This window comes from Coptis chinensis, chromosome 6 (genome assembly GCF_015680905.1).
Source record: "Coptis chinensis isolate HL-2020 chromosome 6, ASM1568090v1, whole genome shotgun sequence".
Classification (NCBI taxonomy): Eukaryota; Viridiplantae; Streptophyta; class Magnoliopsida; order Ranunculales; family Ranunculaceae; genus Coptis; species Coptis chinensis.
This window is the reverse complement of record NC_141461.1, coordinates 20341838-20363199: the sequence shown is the minus strand read 5'-3', so window position 1 is coordinate 20363199 and position 21362 is coordinate 20341838.

The following is a 21362-nucleotide window of genomic DNA, read 5'->3' as shown; positions in this document are numbered from 1 at the left end:
TTACATTTAAGAGTTTCACTCTAGTAGGTTAGTTGATTCGCCATGAGAATGAGTTGAACTTCCTCACATGCTAATTATTAGTTGGTAGAGATTGTCATGAATAATTAAGGATCAATTACTTAATCTTTATTGGTTAGGATTGCAATAATCTATGCTACCATATTAGGAATTTATCTAAGTTGAATCAAATCCCTCTAATCCCTTCTCCATATTCACATCTTAGTATTAAATTGTCGTTAGTATAATCTAGTTATCATAATTACAATCACCGTATTAGTATAATTAAATCCATTACTCTCATTTGTTTTTGTTAGAATCGATTAAACTAGCGAAACCTTACGTCTAAACAAACTAAGAATGGAACGAATTCTCTACTTCACATATTTCACGATAACCGAGAGTAGAATCTTTGATCATGGTAGTAAATAGCTTTACTTTTACTTATTCATAGCATAACTAGTTAAGAGTAGGTAAAACTATTGTTTTACGTTATATCAGTATCCCCTAAGGTACATTGTACAGTAGGATGACTAGGGTCCTTGTACTTAACGATTTCATTATGTTCAGATAGAGTGGAAAACTGTTCAGTTAAAAAGGCGTCTTTTAGAATGTTTGTTTTTCGCCTAGTAGTGCACAACTCTTTTAGAAATTTAGCATGTTGTGGTAATTTTTTAACAGCTACAAAAAAATATAGGTTTATCGTTAGATTTTTAAAAACTTCCCTAATCTCATCAAAACTTGTATCCTTTTTTAACATGGCTAGTCTCTGGGGAAACGGTGGTTTATCTCTATACTTAGCATATGGGTAAATATGATTATTAACCTTATGTTTATCTTTGGCCGCTTTCCTCATGGGTTGTGGTTTAACTGGTACCTCTACAGGGGTAGGATCTTCAATTTCTATTTCGGTATCTAGTAAAGTTTCATTTTCAATGACCACTAGTGGTGTATCAACGGGCATAGTTATGACATTATCAACCACTCTATCAGAACAGAGAGTGGTGATGGCATTTAACTTACCTATGTTTAAATTTTCGTTACTAGGATTACCAGTTACTTCAAAGACTGTGTTTGGCATTTTAGGATTAAGTATAGCTTGACCTGGAAACACACCTTTTGGTTAGGTTTTATCTTGGGTTAACTATTGTATAGATTGTTGAATGGATTGTAGAATCTATTGTTGAGCTTGCATGTAGGCATCGAAATGATCCGGTTGCGAAGGTGTAGTGGCCACAGGTGGTGTAGTGACAGGAACTATCTCACGTTGATTATTAACGGGTGGGTTATGATAGTTGTTATTAACTGGGACGATACCTTTATTATTATAATTATTATAATTACTTGGTCCTTGTACTTGTTTGGTGGAACTGGGTTGTAGTTGTTTGCTAGCCTAACATTTTGATTATTAAACTCCAGAGGTATAACTGGTTGATTATTACGCCAAATGAAGTTGGGATTTTGTCTCCAAGGTGCGTTAAGAAGGCTATTAAAGGAGCAGACATTTTCCAGCTGTGCTGGTGGTTGTTCATAGACAAGAGGATAATATGAGTCGGTATGCTCAACACTAAAATAGAAATTACATGGAAGAGAGTTGGTGTTCATGATAGGAGTAGGCTTATGGTGAACATAAATGGTTTCTACCTTTTTTGTGAGGGATTCAATTAGAGTTTTAAGCTCGGGATCAGGTTTAACCTCAAACACACTGGCAGCCTTTGCTGTTGAAGAAGACGGAGCTGAGCGGGGGATATCGTTTCCCCCCCCCAATTATTATTACGCTTTGATTGATCTTCTAAAAACCTGTAAGCCTTTGAGGCTCCTTTACTAAGGAGACTACCCCCATTCATTATATCAAGAACCTCCTTATGATATGATGATGTGAAAGCCCCTTGAAAAAGGCACGAACCAAGTGTGTCTTTCGCAAGGTTATGATGTGGACACTCTATAAGAAGATCAGTGTACCGGTTACAGGCCTTTGAAAAGGATTCATGAGGGTTCTGGATGAAGAAATGAATCTTTTGAATCATTTAATCTGTCTTCAGTGGTGGGTTAAACTATTCCATGAACAATTGAACAAGTTTCCCCATGAGTCCACGGAATTAGGCATTTGGGTAGTTAACCAAGACGCCGCCTTGTCGGCTATGGTGAAAGGAAACACCCTAAGTTTAATTTGTTTAGAACCTACGTTAGGATGATGGAATGTAGTGAGAACTTGTTCTATCCTACGCATATGCTAATAAGGATTTTCGTGGTCTAAACCATGAAAAATTGGTAACAAATTAAAAATATTCAGGGAAATTCAAAAATCCCCCACTGGGTCTGCAAGAATGATGCATGACTTAGGGCCATCATTTAGGGCTTTATAAAAATTAGAGAGAGGAGTCTCTGCTTCTTCAGCCATTAATGCTGGTGTAATGTGTGATATTCTAGATAGACGTGTGCGTTGACATTTACAATAGATAACGTTATATGGTTTTTTCTTACCAGACCTTAATCTCATGCAAGGCTAAGTCCAATATAAAAGAAACAAGAACAGTAGTCAAACAAGCCTGATTATACTAGAAATAAACTCCTCTGACAGAAGAAACGAGGAGGGAAACAAGGAGAACCTGAATGTCTCCTTGCTACACTTATGAATAGCGTCTTCAATATGAACTCACTGTCCTGTTGAAGCTTGGAACACTGAAATAACAAATAATTCGAACTAAAATATGACCTATAACTAACCTGAAAATCGAATTTACTTCAGAGGGGCGCAGGCGTGCTCAATTTGAAGGTAACTAGTGCGCGTGCACGCTCTGTAAAAGTTTTAGAAACAGTCTTTCGCGCATTATCCTAATGAGCTGGGCTTGGGAACTGGAAAAAAATGCAAAACAAGGTTACTGGAGGTCAGGGCGCGTGTGCGCTCTAATTTAGTGTAAATAGGGCACGTGTGCGCTTCGAGTTTACAACTTTGAAAATTTCTAGTAAGCTTTCCGTGAGTCCAGGTGCTGTTTTGAGACCTTGTATTGAGAAACCTGTTCGCAGGAAACAGAAACACAATCAGGAATTGAGGAACAGTGGTGAGAATAACCAAACACTTGCGAACATTAGGGTGGGTGGATGAATTGGGCCGTTTGTAGAATTGAAAAACTAATGGAATTTATTTCTAAAGGCAACTTAGATGGCAGTGGCGCCATTTGATAAAATGGAACATATGGTTTTACTCCTACTTACGCTACAGAGACAAGGAATTGAAGAAGTAAACTATAATTTCTATCTTTTTATATCAAAGTTCTACTCTCAATTTATCATGTAATAAAACTAGAGTAAGAATTCATTCCACTCCTAATTGCTTAGGTATTAACTAATTCCATTAATGATGAACAACTAAATAGCATAAGAGTAATAATTCTAATTATAACTAATATGGTGAAAACTAATATTGAATATATTCTTAATTAAACTATGGTAATTAAATATTAACTTGTGAATATAAAGAATGAATTAGGGAGATTTGAAATCCACTTTGATTAATCCCTAACATGCTAGTATAGAACTTGGGGCAAACCCTAATCTTTATGTTTTCACACAAGGTTTAACATAAAGGTTAGGTCTTTATTATCCCTAATTATTCATTGTATCTCTAGCCAACTAATAATTAGCATGAGAGCAAGTTGAAACTCATTCTCATTGTGAATGAACTACTATCTAGTCTAGGTTTATTGTACTTATTGCTAAATAGAAAATCCTAGACTTGAAGCCCTTTAATACAACTACTTTATACTAACACATCAACTCTTCATCAAAGCTTCAATCAAACCCCTATAGTGGAGGTTTAGCTATAATTCATTAGACTATTATGAAATAAATAATGATAAGAAGAAGATATAATTAAAAGGAATACTTGTATTAAAAATAACTTGAATTGTTTAATGGTGGCTAGGCTAAAAACATAAACCCTAAAAACTATATTGAACTAAAGAGAATAGGTAAGAGAGAGATAGATAGAGTTTTGCCTTAGTCCTCTTTATATAGGAGAGGGTTAGGTTTATAATTTCATGCATGGGCTTTGGAGCTGTGTTTTATGCCACTAAATCAAGCCCAAAACCTAATTACTTAAGTCCAAAAAGGGTTTCTCTACTAAAAATTATTGTAATACCCTTTTCATCCACTTTTACTACTCTGATTGGATTAAAGCCTAGACCATTAGAAATCTCTTTCCGAGCCGATTGTTTTGACATATAATAGGCCCAATTCCGAAGTCTGACTCCAAAGATACGGCCTGCGGAAGTTTTGTTGACTTTTATGCTCTATTTCTACCCGCGTTGACTTTGAATGGGTGTTGAAAAGGTTTTTTTTTCTTGAAACTTGGGCTTTAACCATAGAACTTCTTTGGCAACCAATTTGACTCATATCTCTTGCAAAAGTGACATCTTTCTTCACATAGTTGACTCTAAGACCTGAAATACACAAAAGTACGTAAACAATACTAACTCTTATTTATTATAAACATAATTGGTCTAAATGTAATATTATTAAGGGGTTAAAACTACAATTTTGGGCTTTTATTAGGACTTGTGCACCAACGCCACAAAGAGCTAATGGCGGATAATAAAGATATGGTTGAAAAACCAAAAATGAAAATGCTCCACAATTTTTTAGAACACATGGTTGAAGTGATGTTTTTTTAATTTCAAGACGAGTTGTGGGAGAGTTTGAATTATGGAATTGAGCTTCTTAGTGAGAATGAAAGCTGTCGAGTTTATAAAGTTCAAAGAAAAATGGCGGAAAAGTCTAGGGTGCGAGAAATTATGTATAAACAGGATTTGGATTTTGCTTCATGTACTTGCAAAAAATTTGAAGCTCAGGGATCCCTTGCAGGCACATTTTGTCATATTTGAATAGGATGCATGATTTTGATAAGTTGCTGGAGCAATACATTTTACCATGTTAGTGTAAAACAGCAAAGACAGGGGCAGTCATTGATAATGGTGGAACTGAGATAATAGACGATAAATCGTATCTTATGAAGCGGAGTGAATTAATTCACATGTCTACACTTGTAGTTGATAAAGCCCTTAGAAGTAAGGAAGCAACTAAGGTATTTACTAATGCTTTAAGTAGTGCACTTAAAAATATTAACAACTTGGTTAGTTGTGGTACAAGTGTAACAGCACCACTGGATAAAGGCAATCAAATTTTTGGTTATGGTACATGTTTAGGAGTACCTAAACCAAGTCAAGTGAGACCATTATCAGCTTCCAAATGTGCATTTTATTATCCTTACATTACTGCATTACAACCCTTTTGTAGACACCCCATTTTTGCACCCCAGGTATAATTCATTCACGATTTTACCTTGAATTAAATATGATCATATAAGGTAATTTGCTTTCTAGAGTCTTCATTTCTACATCAATCTTCTTTCTTTTCATCTTCTTTTAGCGTCTTTAGACTCTCCTCATCATGTTCTAGCTTTGGCTGAAGTTTCGTTGCTTTCTTAGTTTTGAGTTAAAAATGACCAAAATGCCCCTGTAACCCTTTGGAGCCCAAATCTCGTTTTTTTCACTCTTTCTTTGAATGAGATTATTTCATATTTGAATTCCCCTTGAAAAATCCTTTGAAATGAGTAAAAGATTTCCTAGGTTCCTTTTGGATTTCGAAAACCCTAATCTTGCCCTATCTCGTTTCAGCCCGTTGTGCGCATTGTTGAGTGCAACGATTTTTTGGAGTAAGATTTCGACCCAAGGGTATTTTTAAGAGTTCATGGACCTTCCTAATGGATTAATTAACATTTTTTGTGAAGAAGAATTTGCCTAATTTTGACCCGGTCAAAGGGAATTTACAGCATTGAAGATATGGTCAAAATGGGTTTTTTTGTGGATTTTGGACCTGTGCTCGTGGGCTGTGGATCCAGCTCGAGTTGGACCTTTTCATTAGGGTTTCTAGCCCATTTTTCAAGCCTCCAAAAACCTAGAGAACCTTCCTTATCTGTTTGATTTGATTTGATCCCTAAAATCAAAAATATTCTAGAGAATATGCCATTTTGGAGCCATGTTTGGAAACCCTGGATTATGGGCTCATTGAGGACGTGTAGGGCTTGATTTTTTTCCCTTATCCATCTAAAAGATCCAAAAACCAAGGTCTAAGATCGCACCCCTTATCCCACCTCTTGAATCAAGGGCCAGATTTAGGAGGTGCAACCAGAAAGAGATCAAGCCATTGGATTTTTCTTCATCAACACTCAGCCATTGGACCAAACTCATTACCATATTTGAATCCACTCCCAAAAGCTATAAATATGGGTCTCATTCACCCATAAAAAAATCTGGAGCTAGGAATTCGGAGTTAATAATCTGGACCTAACTATTCAGAGCTAATAGCCTAGTAGTTTTCTATTCTTGAATGTTCTTCTTTTTTTTTCTTTTCTAGTTCATCATTCTAGAGTAGAATTTCTTTAGTTTAATCTAAAGTTTAAGGTAAAATTTTGACTTTGAGGTTTTTCTAGTGAAGTTCTTCGTGTTTTTCGTTTTTAGCCTCCTTTTTCCCTCTTTCGATCTTGAGTATAAGCTTCTTTTCACCAAAAGTTGTTCTTTTCTCAAATCACTTGTTTCAATCCAAAAATCACAGTTGTCAATTCCAGATCAAGTTTATCATCATCATTCATCAACAATCAATTAAGATCATCAATCAAGCAATCAATCTACAATCAAGTATGAGACAACATTCCAAATAAGGTGACATCTTTCTTTTCTCTTTTATTTCATTTTGCATTGCATATTAGGTTTTTTTTTTTTAGTTTTATTATAACATATAGTTATTAGTTTTTAAATAATTCAGTAAAGATCATCCAACTTGGTAGATTAATTTTTCAAGCTTTCTTCATTTGCATATCTCAAAACATTACACCTCAATAGAAGTAAGGCTGGTTTTTACCAGGCGAGTGTGGGTGCCTAACACCTTCCCACATCGTACCTTGACTCCCGAACCCAATAATCATCTAGTTTCGAGGGCTAGTCCTTCACATTGGTTTTACTCAACTTTTCCTTAATAAAGTTAGTGGCGACTCTAAAATCAATTGCATAGACCTAGGTACACATTTTTGTGCATACACCTTCTTATGCATAATGAAAAGACAACTCATAACTTTTATTGTCTTTTTAAGGTTATAGAGAAATTCAGACTACTTATCATAAAAGCTATGTCTTAACACCAAAGGGAGCCTTAATTACGTTTATTATGAAGACTCGAAGTTGCTATGAAAAAGTGCTGAAAAAATCAAAGTCAAAGGTCAAAGTTCAATGACTCAGAACCAAAGAGCTAAAAGTCAAGTCCTCAACTCTGAAGACGATAGATAGATGTCCTTACCACAAAAGAAGACTTTCTCTAAAATCTATCTTGATCAAGAAAAAATTAAAAAGTAAAGTGAAAAAGCAAAAACATAAAGCAAATGTGAGGTGTCTCAAATGTAATGGAGAAGGGCAAATCAGTCATTTGCATTTGCATAAAGTAGGGGTATAAGAACTAAAAGTTAGGGAGAGAGAATGCACCTAGACTTATTCTAGTATCATGTAGGATTTAATTTCTAGTCTTTTTTTCATCCAAGTCATTTACTTTATTGTTATTCATTTTCAATCTTGTTATTTACTTTATGTTATACAATCAATCAATCATTTCTTATTTGTTGTTCTTTCTTTCAATCAATCATTTCAATTCATTCCTTTCAAGTTTGTATTCTTTCAATCACTTAAACAACTTAAGATTTTTTCAATGTTCTTCATAAACTAGTTAACCAATACAATGTTAAACTAAACAAAACTACTTTCCTTTCTTCTAAAACTCCCATCATTCAGATTCCAAATAATTTATGGTGAACCACATCAACAACTTTGAAATACTCACACTATAACAAACTTTAAATGGCACCGCTATCATGGATTGGAGGAGCATGAACTTTGGTTTTGCATCTAAGGTGGGAAGCATCACTCTCACCATTTCATTTTTTTCCCCCTCTATTTTCGTTGATTTATTTCGTTATTTTTCATTACTTAGTTACTTTTTTGTGAATCCAGGATCAAGATTAAACAGATGGAGATGAACTGAAACTGCTGATGGAAGCCGGTCGAACTTGGTCGAAACTGGACGGGCGACCGCGCCACCCCTCGAGAGCGACTGCCCAGCGCCCCACCACCTCAGCAGACCAGCACCGTTTTTTCACAATTCATTTGTTTTGAGATGTTTGGTTGACCTAGAACCCCGGATTTTGTAATAGAGTAGTATAAATCAGTGGACCTTGTTTGTATATAGAGGGAAAAAAACGAAAAACAAAGAAAAACAAAAGCTTTTGATTGATTATGTGGATGAACATGAGTGAACACTTGGTTAAAGTTCTAAACTTACCAAGAGATTAGAGTTTGATTGCCTTGAGAAGTTCAAGTGTGTGAGGCAAGTCGTGAATCATACGCTCGCACACTTTCAATTAACTTGGTAATCAACACTCTAACTAAGTTTAGCTCTAGTTAATCTGGATAATATATCTAAACTAGTTAATCTATTAGATTAGTATAGTGTTAGTTTACTTTTATGTTTTGGGCCCTTGAAGGCAAATTATCAAAAACCCAGACTGTGGGATTTTTAAGTGGACATTTTCTGTAATATAAAACAGGGAAAAGCTTGAACGGTTGGGCTTGATTCTCAGATCATGCACCAACCAACGTCGCCTTCTCCTCAAGCAGCGTGTAAGCACGGCTTGAGAGGTAATTTCTAAACCTCCTCGAAGCCTATGTAAAAGGATACCTTGTGTGTTCAAGCATGCTTACATGATTGTTTGAAATTTAATTTCTACACTGCAATTTACATTCACGCATAAGGCTGAACCCGAGCCACATAACAACCATTGGGAAGTCATTGCCCAATCTAGATAAATCGGACGATGCTTGATTCTTGAAGCCCTAGACCAAACAACTAAATTAAAATCAATCAACTAGAGCCTAAAGTAGTCACGATCCTCCAGAAAAAGATAAAAATATAGCCACGAGGATTTAAAGTAATTAGTTACCAGATTTCGGTGACCAAACTACCTTCGTCACTCCCCTCCCCCAGATTCATCGTGAGTGAGATTCTTGGTAGCACACCATTTGGTGAAGTGACTGCCTACTCTTCTGAGTCGTGTAGTAGAGCCATCCTAATCTCGCTCAAGTGTTCCCTTGAACAGGGCATAGTAATCTATAGACCAAACAAATATTTTCAAAAATCCAAAAAAATGAATTTCTAATGTTTGTGCATCATCATTGATTGAGCATTCATGTCTTATCAATATGCATCACAACCGTCATGGAATTACAATGCAAACCTATAACCTTGTTCTTTTTGCGGTAGTCTTTATCACTGGTTATCTCATTGTCCATCATATACCAAATTCGAGTCTACTACGGGAAATCCTTATGATTATGCCCCTCAATTTTTAAACTTCCCTAGTACCCCATACACTCAAAAGTTTTCTAATCATGTCAACAATTCAGGGAGTTCCACAACAAATAGTCAACTACAATTCATATATCCACCTGGTCAGTCAGCGTACGGTTTCACCCAAAGCCCATTACCATCCATATCAAATTCATATCCCACTCCACCATCCATCACAGACAAACTTTACTAGAAAATGGCCAAGCAAACAATACTAACTTAACAAATAGCAACTACCTTATGTTTTCTCCAATCCGACTCAAATGATGCCACATCTGAGACTAATATTCTTCCTTCCAATCCAGAACCCAACCGAAAATAGAAAGAAGGTGTTACTATAACAAAGCCAATTGATAAAGCCCATCCTGATACTTCTGACCAGTTAAAAACCCATCATCCTCCACCTGACTATCGTGTGAATTCCAGATCCTATGATGATGACTATATGCCTGAAGTCACAGTTCCTCTCACATGTCTTAATGCATCATCACCTATAAATGAGAAAACTTTGGCAGAAGAAACTCAAGAGCATGTATTGGACTTGACACACTTGGACAATGACATTGAGAAAATTTATGAAGATCTAGGCAGAGAGGGCAAAGAAAATGAAGTACTTAAAAATGAGGGAATAAAATTTATGGTGGAAAGTGGATTTCAATTTAGTTTGGTCATTAAAGACTTATCGATGGAACAAATTTGTGACATCCTTACTATTGCAGATATGAACCACAATCTTGTGGAAACACCGAAACTAGATGAAGAATTCTCTAAATCCTCGAGATCGTGTGAAAAAACACCACCCAACCATCACCATCCCAATTTAACAACTCTTGAAATCAAACCTCCATTCATCAAAAATCCACCAATTTCTGAGGACAACACCACGAAACCATTTCAAATAAACCTCAAATTTGCATTTAAGCCAATTGCCTTTGAGATTATTCATAATTTTCTAAATCTTCCCAGTAAAGAGACTTTACCCAATATACAAACACAAGATTCCATTATTTCAGTAGTTGAGAAACCTGGTGTGTCTTATTCTCCATCATTTGAGCCTCATGAAGGACATCTATTACCAACCTATCACTCTTTTGGACAATTCAACTATGATGGGTTATTGCATAAGTTCCATGATGGGTTACACAAGCATCATCTTATCATTCTGCATCTTACTCTCCGAACGCATCATTTCATTATGTTTGGGGGTATATGCTTTAATATGTTTTTCTGGATTGATCCCCAACTGTTTAGATTATTAGTATATAGTTAACGACATATCATCCATCATATGCATAGTCATGAGGAATCTAACTTAAAATGACCCCACATATAGTCTTGAATATCTAACTATAAAAGATTTATGTTATGTTTTCTCGATGCATTCCATGGGAGTGCATCATTAAGGTAACCGAACCCTCCTCTTGGAAAGTGTGATTGTAAGTATCGGAGCCTTAGCTCACGTATATCTCGCATATTCTTTGTAAAACATTTTTTACTAATCATTTGAGTAAGTGTGAACCTATAGAGTGAGTATACAATTTTTCTTTTCTTTCTTTTACATTTATTTTTCAAAATAGTTGTTTTTCTAGAATCTCAGTATGAAAGGTTCTCGATACATCAATAGTTATGTGATTTTTCCAAAAACAAAACGGGCAATGGATTCCACATACACAAACCCTTAGAAGTACGCAATCTCCATTCTTCTAAGGGAGATTTGAGGATTAGTTATGTGTTACTAAGGGTCGCCTATATCACCATGCACTTTCTGTCTCAGCTTAAACTATATAGATACCAATTGTCCCTTGCTCCCCAACATATCATCACTTCACCCAGAAGAAGTTTGTGCATTAAATGTACCAAATGTACCATGGAGGAAAAAAAGATAAAACCCCAATGTTTGATTTCGGGTATAGTTTGATACCCTTCTATGCATTTTTCTCAAATAATTAAGTTTCATATCCTGTGAAAATCTAACCAAAAGCCTCATCTGAGTGATTATTAAGTGATGACACAAAGGATGTCTGGATAAAAAGACCCCACGTCCACTTACTTGATCATCACACCATATCCTAGGAGAGAATTTAGGCCTTTTTTGGATCGATATAGCCAAATAAATATTAAAACTCTAAAAAGATAGTTTTCCTCTAGTTACCCCTTTTGAGCCTTCACCATTTTCTAAAAGCCTTTTTATTCTTCGCCATAAATCCTTAACCCGTTACAACACACAATAAAAGCTTACCCAGCTGACAAGTTAAGAATTGGATGGATATCAGAAAAAAAAGAAGAGAAGACCTTATACAAAAACAAATCAGTTAGTTGCTTCCAAAAGAAAAGAAAAGAAAGAGAAGAAAAGAAAGACCCATTAAAACCAAAACTCCAAAAAAAAAATCAAAGGAGTCCAAAATCGAATCTCCTAAAAGTTCAAAATAAAAAAGGAGACAATATCATAAACAAAAACAAAGTTAGAACTCCCAAATTTCAAAAATCATATGGAGTTACAAAGCCAAAGGACTAAAAGAATGAATCACAATTCGGAAGCAAAGAACAAAACAAGGTTCTTCTCTGGTTACAATTATCTTGAAGACCCAATTTCTCAGCTTATCAGATTTTTGTTTTTCCCTTCCTTTTCTTTCTAAACCATCACCCTAGCCCCGTAACTCTTAATAAAATACCTCTAGCTCAATTAGAAATATTGTGGTGTGATATTAAGTGACAAGTATGATCAATCGACCTCGGTTTCCTTTGGACGTCATTTGTGTATGGGAAGAATATAAATGCCCGCTGTATTTGAGAGAACGAAACTTGAGTGAATCTATCAGAGAGTTGTGATTAGAACACACCCCTGTGAGAACCCACCTTTAGGACGCTCTCCAAAAGTCTCGAAATTACTATGCTTTTGTGTTTCATTGCTCATGTTTTACACATTTATCTCTAGATGATTAAATTACTGTATATATGTTATTCTAAGTTCAAAAGAGTTTGTCCTTATTCCCCGCTAATGAGATGTATTGATTTCTGAGAATAAATAAGGAAACAAGACCCTTTGTACTAGATAGAAAAAGTTTGTGAGTACCTTCACTAGAAAACTCTCACAAGGCTTAAAGCTTTTCCACTAGGGAGTTCCTAGTTATTTAAGGCCTTATTGCATATGGTCAATGCAATCGCACTCCGCGAAACGAGATTAATATAACTTATAATAAATCACTCATTTGTATCTTAGTTTTTCTTTCATCTTTGCTTGAGGACAAGCAAGATGCTATTTGGGGGTGGTGATCATCTCCCAAATGTGCATTTTATTACCCTTATATTACCGCATTACAGCTCTTCTTACGCATAATGAAAAGACAACTTATAGCTTTTATTGCCTTTTTTAGGTTAGAGAGAAATTCAAACCATTTATCATAAAAGCTGCGTCTTAGCACCAAAAGGAGTCTTAATTACCCTTTTTGCTATGATTTGTTGTTAGGATCCTTGTTACTAATTTATATAAACTTATAGTTTTGTTAAAGGAGGTGGTAGAGGTAACAAAGAAAAGGCAGCAGAATTTGTTCCATCATACACAACAAGTGCATTGTCCTGAGTATAAGTGTTAATAAACTCCCTCGGAGCAGGGGTAAGGGCAGAAACAGCACCATGTTCTTCTTGGACACTTACCAAACCCTGCTTGTTGTCAACAGTGTTATCAAGAGGGCTCAGATCATGGGTAGTTTCAACACCTCCAGTTTCACTGGTAAGACCATTCTGTGCTACAAGAGCATCTACAGCAGCATCCGCAAGTGGAGCAAAGGCATTAGTGTTGACAATTCCACAATCTAAAGGTTCTTGAGATTAGACATGATGAGAGATACTCCTCTGGTTGCCAACTCATTGCCAAGTGGAGGAAGCAACAATAATAGTTCTAGTAGCAGCATGAGTGATTGCTCTTGGCATATTAATAACATTTGTTTGTGGTACAACCACATGAGAACTTGGAGGTGCTGTAACATTACATTCAATATCATTACGTGTGGTAACATTAGGAGTACTTGTAGGTTTGAAAGGGCATTTGGCTAAGGAGTGGCCAAATTTCTCACAATGGGTATATGAAGGTGGTTTCCACAAATACTCCACTCCTATTGTGACAATTCTTCCTTCACCTAAGTCAAACTTGAGATAAGAACGGTATTAAGACTCAATCGGCACTTCTACACATACTTTAGCAAAGTTGAGTCTTGTTCTTCTCTGGGTAGCATTATCCCAAACATGGGGTTTACCCAATCTACTTGTAATCATACTCAAGCCATTTTTTGTCCATAGGACTTTAGGGACATCATAGAATTTAACCCATATTGGCACAGTTTTCATGTGTTCCTTATGTAATTCGAAATCTTCTGTCCAAGGTCTTACAATGAAGATTCTTCCAGCTACAAACACTGGTCCACTTCCTAAAGCTATTTGTTTATCTTCATAGTCCAAGAATTTGAAGTAAAAGAAGTTTTTATCAGTTTATATAACATAATCAGCTTTAGTCTTCAATTCCAAGATTTCTCAAGGGTTCTCTTGACTAATGGAAAAGGCATACGCTTGTCTACAAAGTACCCTACGAGGTATTCACTCCATTGTTTGACTCCTTCTTCCATGACAAAGTCCGACACAAGAGCAACATCGTCAATGGCAGTAGTTTCAACAAAGTTGAGTTGATCATTAGCAAAGTTACCATATTATTATCGTTGAAGAGAGAACTCCAAGAAAATGGAGAGTTGGCACTGGTAAAGGCATGCTCTACGTGCTCGAGGGATCAGACATGGTTATCTAGAAGGAGAGAGAGCTAAAGGTGGGGGGTAAGATGGTGAAAACAAGCATTTGGATATAGAGAATTACTAAAACAGGCAACAAAAGAGAGATAAGGTATGAAGAAAATAAACTAAGAGCATCTCTAGATGGTGGTAGTATCACCTTCAAATTTGAAGGCGAAATTTGAAGAAATTGGATGCAAATTTTGACAAACTCTAGGCGATCGCAAATATCGACCGTAAATTTGATTGTAGGGTCTACCACGCGCGCTGTCGAGGCAAAAAGTTAACCCGACACTCCCGATATAGTGGTGCTTCCGAAAGCTCAAAAGAGATGGGGATTAGGTTTTTTTTAGGATGAGAGACTGCACTAATGTTCTGGTTGCCTATGTACCTAGTGAGGAATCTGGGATCAAGTCTCTTAAAACGTAGTTTTTGAGGCTGCATAAGCCTCCGTATATATAGCAATCTCTTGCCTTGGCGGCCAAGAAAGTGATTCTCGGAGATTACCTTCTTTGATGAATCCTACTATGATCCTACTTCTCAAATAGAATCATTCCCCAAGTTTCCATTCTATCCTTGTGCAAGATCTTATTGGATTGCACTAGGGTTTCTTGTTTCCGCGGATCGAATTACTGGATCCAAGTGATCAGGATAGATTGGGTCCATGAACTTGGGCAGTCCAGATGGGCCCTGGACCTGTTGTACACTTTGATGGATTAGAGAACCGGATGATCCACAACGTTTTTAACAACTACCAAGCTGGTCTGCCGCTGGGCCCACACCTAGTCCATGGTCCGAGTACACTCTAGACCGAAAATATGACGTAGGGTTTGCTTGTCCCACACCTGGTCCATGGTGCTAGTCCACTTTGGACCGGAAATATGATGGTAATGTACACACACGCGCCAATGGTAATGTTGCCAGTACTACTGTCGTCCAAGTTGAAAAAAGTGAAAAAAAAAACGCAACATTCCCAATGTAGCGCCAAATTGAAAAAGTCAAAAAAAAAAAAAAAACTTTCGCGACATTAGGAGTGGCGCGCGATAGTACCACTGGCGCAATGTGCTGATCAAATTCAAAAAAAAAATTTGGGGCGACATTTGCAATGGCGCACGACATCACCACTATATGTTATATAAATCATTGAGCAAAATTCAGTGTATATTTTCTTACAACTATATTTTCTCAAAAAGAGGGAAAACTCTCCTTCTGAATTTACTTTACGAAGAGAAACATTCTCTCTAGCTTTTGTTCTTGTTGCTTTTCCCAAAGTTTAATATGAGAAAAATCCAAATCTAAAAAATAGTTGGGGTATTGGAGAAAACTAAAGATATATGCTTCTATGCTGCAAAACCAAAACAAAATAACTATATCACGAGTAGCATGTTTATTCTGTTCTGATTGGGATGGTTAAGTTGTTGTCTTGTTGAATATCCCTTTGGAGAGAGAACCATCACTGGTATCTTGGGAACTGCTAAGAGGAAATAAAGGCTATGAACATGTAATTGAGCGAAGAAACAAAGAAATACGTACACAAAATTAGCACAACTAAGTAAATTTCATTATAATGCTTGATGACTCTGAGTATCTGAGTAAAATGTAAAACTTTACATCACATTGTCGTAATGCAATTCTACTTTCAAAACACTACGTTTTTTGTAACATCAACGCATTGAAAAAAAAAAATGTGACACCATATAACGCCCGTATTTTTCCTTCCTATTTATTAGTGCTTAGAAATAAAATATTAACAAAAAAAAATGTAAAAGCAAAGATAATGATAATGATAATGATAAATATAGAAAGAGAAAAACCTGAAGTGGGATAAGTATAGTTACCGAAAATAAGGGGTGGGGTTTTGGGAGTTTTTCTTGTTTTTGGGGGGAGTTTTTTTTTAAAGAAAAAAGAGAACCAAAAGAAAATAAAAGAGACATGTGTGAGAGAAAATAGAGAGAGTACAAAGAGAGAGAGAGAGAGAGAGAGAGAGAGAGAGAGAGAGCAAACTTTTTTGTAGCGAGGGGGAAAGAGAGAAAGGAGCCTAAGGAAGAAGACAACATTCTCAACGCATAATCATATAATCTGCATATGGAAAGAAATCCACATGAGTATCTTTTGTATCCTCCAACACGCCCCCTCAAGCTGGAGCGAAGATATCTATCAAACCCAGCTTGACAATGGAACTCTTGAGCAATGAGGGTCTAACTGGCTTGGTGAACATATTGGCCGTTTGTTCTACAGATCGAACAAACACTGGAACAATAATAGCAGCCTTGACCTTCTCTCATATGAAATGTATATCTACCTCAATATATTTCGTCCGCTCATGAAGTACGGAATCGGAAGCAAGCATGATAGCTGAGTTGTTATCGCAGAACAACTTCGAAGAAGGCCCCACTGGAAATCCTAACTCATCATAGAGAGAACTTAACAAAAGAAGCTCACAAGTTCCCTGAGCCATTGCACGATATTCAGCCTCTGCAGAAGATCGGGAGGTAACATTTTGTTTCTTACTTTTCCAAGATATTAGGTGTGACCTAAAGAAAGTACATAAACCAGATGTTGACCGTCTATCTGTCTTGGAACCAGCATAATCTGCATATGTATAACAAGACAGTCCTGATTGTCTACCTGATGCATAGAACAAACCAAGTCCTGGGCATGACTTGAGATACCTCAGGATATGATAAACAGCATCCATGTGAGATGTACGGGGAGCATGCATAAGTTGACTAACAACACTAACCACAAATGCGACCAGGCCTGGTGTTAGTCAAGTAAATCAATCTCCTAACCAAACGCTGATACTGAGATGGATCAGAAAGTAATTCTCCAGACTTAGAAGAGAGTTTTGCATTAGGATCCATAGGTGACAAAGCTGGCCTACATCCTAACATGCCTGTATCCTTCAGCAAGTCTAGAATATACTTCCTCTGAGATAGAGAAATCCCATGTCGGGCCTAAGAAGAAGCAAAGGAGCCCCAAATTTTCACATCAAATGCCTTACTCAAATCAGATTTTACCTAAGCAATACTAGATATATCATCACCTATAACTATAATATCATCAACATACACAAGAATGAGGATACAATGTCCAAACTTGTTCATTCGAACGAAGCAAGTTTGATCAGATTGGTAGCGGCTAAAACCAAGAGACAACACCACCTGGCTGAAACGAGAAAAACCAGGCACACAGTGACTATTTCAAACCATATAGAGATTTCCAAAGACAACACACTTTCCCAGCTTATGCCCCCTCACCGCGAAAACCAGGTGGAGGATCAATATAAATAGTTTCTGTTAGATCACCATGAAGGAAAGCATTCTTGATATCCAGCTGATACAGAGGCCAAGAATAAGAAGATGCCAGTGAGATCAAAAGCCATACATAAGAGAGTTTTGCCACTGGAGCAAATGTATCACCGAAATTTTTGCCAGGAACCTGGGTAAACCCCTTGGCAACCAATCGAGCCTTGTAACAATCCACAATACCGTTTGCCAAATACTTAATAGAAAACACTCATTTGCATTGAACTGTTTTCTCATCGAGTGGCAGGAAAACCATATCCCATGTATGGTTCCGTTCCAGGGCCTCCATTTCATAGTGCATTGCAGTAACCCAGTAGGGATCACGCAAAGCCTCAGAAACTTATCTCAGAATTGAAACCGAAGACATTGCAGCCAGAAAAGCCCGATAAGAGCCAGATAGTCCCTGGTAAGAAACAAACTTGCTAATAGGATAGTAAGTGCAAAACAATGAGACGGTCAGTTGAATGTCTATCCCGTGAAGACTTACGAAGTGGTGGTGGTGGTGGTGGAGGAGGAGGATCGGAGTAACATGTGGACCAGATAATGTAATATACTTAGAAAAAGAACTATAGTTACATGGGGAAGAGGCACCAGGAGCAGAGGAGTTTGGCAGGGGTGGAACATGGGAATGACGAACATCTTTCTGTAAAGGCTACTCAAGTACCTGTGAATTAGTATAAAAAATAGGTAAAGGAGAAACAGGGATAGAGTTTTCATTTCCAGGTGGAAAAGATGAGTCCATAAAGGTATCTTGTTCTTGAAAATAAAGTTTCGGAACAAAGAATGGTGTATCCTCCAAAAAAGTCACATCCATGGTATGATACAACTTACGAGTGTGGGGATCATAACAACGATATCCATTTGAGAAGACAGCGTATCCCAGAAATATATACCTAATTACTTTATTATCCAACTTTGTTCGACTTGGACTACGATTTTGGACATAGCAAGTACATCCAAACACCTTGGGAACTATCGGGAACAAGACTCTATCCGGATGAAGAAGACGGAAGGGGGTTTTATTATGCAAAACACGACTCGGTGTACAGTTAGAAGGTAACCAGCAGTCAAAATAGCTATATGCCAATAAGATTTGAGAACATTCATTCCTCATAAAAGGCAATGAACAATTGCCATAAGACTCCAATTTTTTCTTTCAGCAACCCATTTTGTTCAGGTGTGTAGGTGTTGGAAAGTTGTTGAAGAATGCCTTGTTGATTAAGTTGAGACACAAAGGCATTTGAAACATACTCTTTGGCATTGTCAGATCGAATACCCCTAACGGAAACATTATATTGGGTCTTAACCATTCTAAGAAAATTGGTAAATGAAGAGAGAACCTCAGATTTTTGCTTGAGCAGATAAACCTAAGTACACCTGGTATGATCATCAATAAAAGTGACATAGTAGCGGTGTCCTGACCAGGATGTTATCGGAGACGGTCCCCAAACATTAGAATGAATAAGAAGAAATGCACAGGGAGTACGATGCATTCTATAAATATAACTAGAACGAGTATACTTAGACAAAGCACAAATGTGACAATGAAACTTATGAGACTTCCAAGCTTTTATTAATTTGGGAAATAACAAACAAAGATAATGGAAGTTAACATGTCCTAAGCGAGCATGCCATAAGTTTAAAGACTGCAAAGAGAAAACATAAGAGCTAGAAGCTGGTAACACAGAACCTTGCAAGGCAGTGACTGGTGGGGGTTCCCCAAAATAGTAAAGTCCACCACGCTCATACCCCATGCCAAAAATCATCCTCGTACTCCAGTCCTGGATAAAACATCGGTCAGAGAGAAAAATGACAGCACAATTGAAATTTTTGGCTAACTGACTAACATATAACAAATTAAAGGGAAAGGTTTGGCACATGCAGGACAGACTAAAGCATAATAGATGGTGAAAGACAAACCTCCCCCTTACTTAGAATAGGGGTAGATGACCCATCAGCAAGGTGTACAGACTGATGGATAGTAGATACAGTGGATGTAAAAAGATTAGACCACCAGTCATATGGTCATTAGACCCTGAATTAAGAACCCATGTGGGTTTAGCATAATCCAATCTAACATGAAAAGAGTAGAAATCCAAAGGGACAAGAGAATTCGGACACGAGAATTCGGAACTATAGTGAAAAGTCGATCAATCTTAGAACTCACCTTTTGAAAGACATTTTTAATCATTATTTTTCTATTTTAATTAATTAATTAAATTATTTATTTTCAAAATTAAATTAGGATTGGACTCGGGATACGTGGGCCTGGTTTTTGGGCCCAAGTCGGTGTTGGGCTTGGGTTTCGGACCCAAGTATATAAACACTTTTTTCTAGAAAATAGGGTTCCCGGAGAATAGAATAATTAAAAATGGAGGCAGAGAGAGAAATTTGGTTTCTTTGGGCGTTGAGCCTGATTTAATCAACTTAGGGAGGATTCGGGCTCATTCATCTGATTGAGTAGCTATTTTGCTATTCACCGAATTTATAGTTTTCCGTGTATACGGACATTTTATCTGTCTAAGGTTTCTGTCCGTTATTATTATTCAATTTCCTGTTTTATTTGGAGTTTTGTTGCATTTGGTAAATCGGCTGGAGTGTTAAACCGTTGAACTCTGAGCTTAAACTGTCGGAACTCTTCTTCGGTCACATTTCATGGCTAAAAGCCCAAACAGAGAAATCGTATTGATTATCTGTCTTGTTAGTTAGATTATTGCTGTTGTTGTATGCGGGTTGGGGGGAGTTCGAAGCTTGAAGGTCCATCAATGCGGGCCTTCGGACGAAAGAATCGCTTTTTATGTGTTTGATTGTTTGTTTTGGTTTGGATGTTGGTTGTTGAGGTTTTGGGTGTTGTTTGGAAGCGTGATGTCGGGGCTGCCAAAGCTTGGTTGGAGGCGGTAATGGCGGTGGCCAAATCGGTGGTGGGCTGTTTTTGGTCGATTTTGGTTGGTCGAAAGTGGCAAGGGGTTGAAGTGGTTAGTGTAGTGTGGGTATTGATGTTCGAATGGGTCATTGGAAGCTCCCAAAACTCATAAATGGCGTGATAAAATTGTCATGGATTATTTGGATTTGGGGTTTTCGTTTTCTTTAATGTGATTGGGTTTTCATTTTGAGTTAAACCGATGTGTTGAAAAGGGAGGACGATCGGTTTTGGTGGTGGCGGATTTTTGGGAGGAGAGATAAAGCTAGAAGATGAACAAGAATCGTTCATCTTAGTAAAACAGGCGGTTTTGGTTTTGGGCTATTTTGGTTTTGTTAGTTGGGCGGTTTATTAAGTTTTGTTTGGGCCCGATTTTTATTAAGTTTGGGAAGTTCTAATATTAGCCTATGGGTCCGTTTCATTTGTATTTGTGGACGGTTTAACTTAAGCGTTTTGGGCCCGCTTTCTAATAAAATGGACAATCCATTGGACTTAAAATAGATCTACATGGGTCTTTCACCTTTGTTTAGATAAGGTTTGGGGCTCACTTTGTTGGTCCGAACCATTACCTTTGGTCATGAGCCCATGAGCCAATGCACGACTTTGACCTTAGCCATGAACCATGGTAATGACCCGCGAACTTTGTCGAAATAAGCGGCGGTTTGACTTTGACAATGACAGGTTTGACTTCGACCATGGCGATGTTGATTTTGGCGTTGACCATGATGTGTTGACTTTGACCATGATGGGTTGACTTTGATTTTGATCATGATGTGTTGACTTTGACCATGGTGGGTTGACTTTGATTTTGACCATGATGTGTTGACTTTGACCATGATGTGTTGAATTTTGGCTTTGACCATGATGTGTTGACTTTGACCATGATGGGTTGACTTTGATTTTGACCATGATGTG